This window comes from Emydura macquarii, unplaced genomic scaffold, assembly GCF_026122565.2.
Source record: "Emydura macquarii macquarii isolate MOO-44397 ecotype Brisbane River unplaced genomic scaffold, CSIRO-AGI_Emac_v2 contig_3470, whole genome shotgun sequence".
Taxonomy (NCBI): domain Eukaryota; kingdom Metazoa; phylum Chordata; order Testudines; family Chelidae; genus Emydura; species Emydura macquarii.
This window is the reverse complement of record NW_027133607.1, coordinates 11,638-18,179: the sequence shown is the minus strand read 5'-3', so window position 1 is coordinate 18,179 and position 6,542 is coordinate 11,638.

Sequence of the window (6,542 nt, the reverse complement as noted above, 5' to 3'; positions counted from 1 at the left end):
AGATATCCACTTTAGACATCCATGTCAATATATTATTTTACAAGTCTTTTTCTCTACCTCACATTCTGTCTTAGTTCTAACTGGAAATTCTTCCAACTATTTCAAAAAATAAGCCGTAGCTCTCAGCACATACTGGTATCCCTTCTTCATTACTGGGAATGACCCCATGAAATCCATTCCCAGCAATTCCAAGGGTTTAACAACGTATGTACAAGGATGTTACCCAAATAACAAATATCACAGGAGCTTTTCAGAGGATAAGGCAACACGCCACGTTTATTGTGAACACAGAAACTTGGTAAATAGTATCAATAGAAAGAAAAGTATCAACACTGTAGTAACATCAATATTGTGCTTTACTTAGTGAAATAGTATTAACAATATAACACTAGGAAAACAGCACTAACACTGTATCAATACTACAATTATAGAGACAAATGTTTCAACTGGTACTTTCATTCATACTTACACACACTGACAGGCACACATAGACAGACAAACACACATAGGGGTCTTACAGATGTTATAGTTACCAGCCTCTTGGTGCTCGTGATAGTCACTGGCCAGGTGATTGTAGCATGAGGATGAGGAGCAAGGTTCTGCTGATGCACATCGGTACTCCTGGCTGGTATGGTAATGTAGACCCGAACTTCCAGTCTTCATCTTCTTGTCCCATTTTATAGGGAAAGGACCCCATGTCAGTCTATGGGTTTTTGCTCTGTCCTGCTGCAACTGCATTCTTGGTGTGATCCTCAGTCACCCACATTGTTGCAAGCCTGATCAGATTTTGTCCTTTGAAATGGGCTGGCTCCAAAGTTATCAGGGTGGGCTCCTCTTCGGCCATTTGACCATCTTTGCTCCTTTCTTCTTCCCTCAAGCGTTTTAGGTGAGGCTGGTGTTTTCTTTGTCTGTTTCAACATCCCTCACTCAGACCAATTGTTCAATCACTCTCCCTGAATACACCCACCTCAATTGCTCAGCCATTCACATTTCAATCACTCAGGGCCAACTCCTAGCTGAAGAATTTACATATTATTTTTAAAGCAAACCTTATTTCATTTTTGACAGTGTCTGTTTCAATTGAAAGTAGATATATTACATTTCACAGTGTGGCTTTTTATACTTATAAATATATTGAAAGTGAGTAAAATTAACAGATAAGATGGTTTTAAAACAAATAGACATAGAAAGTAAGTGAACATTTAAAAGGGTAAAACAATAAGAGTCAGTTGAGGTTTTAGCTTTTGATTAAAGTTACAGTGTGTCAGGGTGAAGTGCCTTTTGGTAGGAAGTGGGGGGGGGGGGCTGTGTTTGTGGCTCTGTTCTTTCATGTATTTTTCAAAATCAAGATTTTGGCCAACAAGGATATAGGTTAGAGTTATAATTTAGATCTTTCATGTCATTTTTATAATAATCCCATATGTAGTAAGCAAAGTCAACATTCCAATGTGTGGGTTTTGTAACAGTTAATGTCTGCACACAGTCAGAATCTAAGTTTGTGTCTTTTTTCAAAAGTCAATCAATACAATATTGGCCAAAGTGCTGCAAGTGAAAACTTGAATAAATACGCTGTGCCAGCTGTACAAGCCATCGAGGTAATTGCCTCCCTGTGTCACCCATTCATACATTGGTGCTCTTGCTATAGGTGATTAGACGCCTTATTGGAAATTTTGATAATTTAAACAATTAACTTGGCTAATCTTTAAAAACTTCCATAGTGCTGTTAAAGGCAGTAAATTAGACCATCATGTAGTTGTAATAAGCAATTAAAATATTCCTAATGTATTGACAGTGAAAGCATGATAACCTAATGTTTTAAGAAGGAGAGCTAGGAGAAGTGTCTGTGTCTTAAAAAGCACCTTATTGCTTTGCAAGAGGGTATCCAGATATAATTCCTTCACCCCTGTCCAGCAACACAGAAATCTCTCAACCTGGTGTGGAGAGACACCTATGATCATAGAATCATAGAATATTAGAGTTGGAAGGGACCTCAGGAGGTCATCTAGTCCAACCCCCTGCTCAAAGCAGGACTAACATTAACATTTATGTCTGAAAATATTATGGCAAGGGAAAAGCGCTCACATTTTAACACCAGATTTATAAACATCTTTCTTTGCAATGTAAATGTTGACTTTGACTTTAAATAGAAATTAAATGTCTGCAGATGTTGTTTTATTACTTCCCGTACCCACTCGTTGAGGTCTTCTGTCATTCTGGGCTAATAATATCTCAGTGTCAGTGCCAGGCTTGTTTTGACTGTTCCTTGATGTCCACTCCTAGCACAGTCATGGAACAGGTGGAACAGTTCTGGGAGTGTTTCAAAGTGTTCACGTCCCTCACCTTCCTACCTCTTGCAAACTGCTTACGTTTCCCTTCTGCTAATCAGAGAAGATGGAGATGTGATGATGCTGTCAAATATTGCAGTTAAGACATATGTGTGCTATAAGGTATATGTATATAAAAGATATTTGTATAACACATCTGTATAAGCCTTGCTGGTTTTTATCAAGGCTATAGATACTGGGAGGTTGTAATTGTATGTTAACAGTTTTTAAACTTAGGAATTATTGCTCAGTTGAAACGTGTGGATTTTATTCTCTGTGAATACACTGGACAAAATCATTCAGAAATAAAGTCAATTATAGCATATATTTCTAATATTTTTAACTTATAGTAAGTGGTCATGCAAGAGAAAAAATGCATTTGTCACAGTGGCAGGAAATTTTGTATCAAAAGAAGACATAAAAACAGTGAGCATAATCATGGTCCCAATTAAGTCTATGGTAAAACTCTAGTTAACTTTAGTAGTACAGAATCAGTCCTGTCATTTATGAGCTGAAGATTTAATTAGGGTGAGCATATGTCCCACTTTGGCCAGGACATTAAGCCCTGTCCTAGCCCTCCAGACTTTTTTTCTTGTTGGCAAAAGTGGGCATTTGTCCCGCTTGATCAGTTGGCAAGAACAAACAGGGCAAATGCCCACATTTGTCAAAAAAGTGGAGTGTGAAGGAATGTGGGGGAGGGAGAGAGGAAAGCAATGCATTGATGCCAGCCCCGTGTAGAGGGGAGGTATGGTGTAGGCGACACCAGTCCTGAGAGGAGGCTGGGGGGAGCAGGCAGGGCTTGTTCCAGCCCCGCACAGGGTGGGGATTGGGCAAGGGGCTCAGGCCAGCCCTGTGGGTGGAGTGGGAGGCGTGGCTAGCCCCACGCAGTGTCCCGTTTGGGAAATATGGTCATCCTAGATTTAATTATATTCTTTTTTTATCACACACAGACACAAATAGAGAAAGAGAGAGAGAGAGTTTGCCTTCCAATAAAAAATTAACAGAAAATCAAGGCAGATTAAGTTGCTCTGATTCATTCATTCTTTTGGATATCAGTGCTATTTTTCTTGTATCCCCAAACCTGTGCAATTCTTTCCCCAAAGGACTTTCCTGGGTATTAGTCACAGAAAAAATCCTTTCGCATCCTATTAATTTATATTTGATAACTGCAAACATATCTACATACATATTAATCAAACCTTCTTTTCAAAGCATGACACATAAATTGGAGACACACAATCAGAGTAAACCACACTTAACGATGCAGCATTCACAGGCCTTCACTAGGGTAAGACAGGAAAGTTTGAGCTGTGTGCCTAAGTTTCATTTTAGTCTTTGAAAATCTGTCCAGATGGGATCAGTGGAGATCACGTTTTATTTAAATTAATCAGGTCACCTACAAAATTGTAATTGTGTAAACTCATAATTAGTGGGGACAAGAACGTAAAATCTAAGGAATTTGTTGGGTTCGTAGCACTTCTCCCGACAGGCACAGAATGTTTGCAGAGAAACTGTCAGTGCAGGCAGCTTCTCTTCCTAGAGATTGCTAAGTGGGGAGACTCCAAGTGTTTGTCATGAGGCAAGGTCAGCAATTGACCGCTGCGTGGGGTTGTCTGGGTCCAGTTAACTCCCAGTAAAACTAAAGTGACTTGTCTCCACTATGTTTATGACTGAAAACTCCTAAGTGATGCTCTGCTGAGAGGTACCACCAGGGGCTGGTGCCCCAGACATGGAATTTTTTCTGCTTCCCTCTGCACGTGTCCTGCCAGCACACTGAGTATTGCAGGAGCGCTCGCCCGCCTGTGACTTGGGCACCGATAACTCCTGGTTCCTGGATCTCACGTGGCTGCTCCAAAGAAGGACACAGTCCCTGCTATCACTGAGCTGCTCAGCACAGACTTTGCAGCAAAGCCGCTCAGAGGAGAGAGATGGGGACGTACCTGGCCAGGGCGCTCGGCACATCCTAGAAAGAGGAGAGCTGGGGAAGAGGCAACGATCTGCATCACAGCAACCCCACGGCCTCCCCATGTTTCCTCTGCGAGCAGCAGGAGCTTTACCCTGCTAGACATCACCTCCCTTCAGCGCCAGGGACTGGGGGGTGGGGAGGCAAGTTCATTTTAATCCAGTACATGCTATGGGGAGGGGGATAGATTTTTTATGCTGTTTCACCTTCAGCAGCCCAGCTGACACTTCTCCTCTCTATGTGCCCAGCGATGGCAGGAAGGAGCTTTGCTCACCTAACTGCATCTTGATTTTTAGGGGGAAAAAGGTCTTGATTTTAGGTATTATTATCTATCAAACAACTTGGTTAATACAGAATATTTCATCTCTATAATAATAAAAAGGTTGCCATTGTAAAGCACTATTCATCTGAGGTCTCAAAGTGCTGCACTGCTGTTTAGTCTATGATATGCCCTGTTTTACCTGATTGTTATGTTCACAGCATACACACAGAGAGTGGAAAACAAAACATAAATACTCTTCCTGGTAGGCTGCAATGTAACACTGCTTTACTTCTAAGAATCTAGAACTCTACCACATCCCAGCCAAGTACAGAGAGAGGCAAAGCAGGCTGCTCCTAAGGCAGAGGAGCAGAACTCAGCCCAGCTTGCTCTTGGCTGGCTCTTTGCAGACTGACTGCAGAGGACCTAGATGCACACTTCCTACAGAGCCCCTTAGCTTACAAGCTGGACCAGAAATCCTCAGTGCCTCCTTGAGGGTCCGGTTTATTCTTTCAACTTGTCCCGAGGACTGTGATCGATATGGGATATGGAATTTCTGGGTAACTCCGAGTGCTTGCAGCATGGTTGTAAATAATTCTCCCACAAAAGCACCTCCATTGTCTGAGTCAATGATCTCAGACATCCCATACCTACATACCACTTCTGAAAACAACTTTTTGGCAGCAGTGATGGTGTTGTTCTTTGTGGGAAAAACCTCCACCCACCCTGAAAAGGAGTCTATGATCACCAGTAGGTACTGATATCTTTTCTGACTTCGGGGTAATTTGTCCCTTCACCTAGGGCAGAGGGAACGAAAAACACTGCTCCTCCCAGCTGGTCTTCCCCACATCATCCCAAGGGAAATTAAACTCAACTCAGAACTGTCTCCCCTTGTGCTCCACCGGCAGGAATGAAGGTTTCAGAGCCTAGGGCTGGGGCCGCTCTGATCTCTGCTTTGTGCCAAAAACACCCAGAGTCCTGTAGCAACTTAAAGACTAACAAAGCTCTGCAGCCATAAGCTTTCCTGGGCTGCAACCCACTTGGTCAGACGGATGAAGTGGGAACCACAGACAGGAGGTATTTATAGTCTTTGTTCCAGCGTGTCACATTCGGGGTCTGTTTGCAGCAAGATGGGCACTTCTGGAGCCATGGAGGTCTAGCACACCCTGCATTTAACACATTGCTGTTTACTGCATAGATGAGTTACTCCCAGAGGATAAGTTCATTAGGGAAGATAGTCCAGACAAGAGAGGCAATTAATGAACAGTTATCTTAATGAAATACCAGACATACTTTGAGAATGGAAAGACAGCATGGGTGTGTTGCAATGAGAAATAATCACCCCTTTTCAAAAGGGACTCCAGCCCCCATTTCACATACTCCACAATATGCAACTTATTAGTATTTGGTAGCTTAATTTTATAAGTAGGCCCAGCCTAGCTGAATTTTCAAAGTCTACAGTCAAGCAGGGGATTTTTGGGGGAGCTGATGGGGAGGGTCGTTGTAGAGGGGGAGGGGCAGGAAAGACACAGGGTGAGGTAGGGAGCGGGACAGGGTGTGATAAATCTTGTGGAATCAAAGAAATAAGCATTACATTTATTAATAGAATGCTTGACCTGAAACTGGTCATGGAAGGCCTGGCCTGAAGTTGTAGCCTGAAACTGAAATAGAAGCCCCAGGCTAAAGCATTAATAGAATGCCTCAACTGAAATTAGGATAAAGATGTTAAAGTCACACAAGAGGTCTCTGAACCACACCCGAGAGGTTATGTTATGAGCCTTAAGTCTTATTGAAGTCTGTGAACAGACTTCACCTGTTTGATAAGTACCAGTACTTGTCCCTTTGTCTTACCGGCCCCACAGAGACTCACACCATTGTATACTCAAGTGACTCATTGGGCGTCTCTGGGAGGGCGTCTGGTGTGCCCACTATGCATTGTGATTGTCTACCTTGTTAAGTATAAACTGTTAATCCAATCCCACTATGCGATCAACAT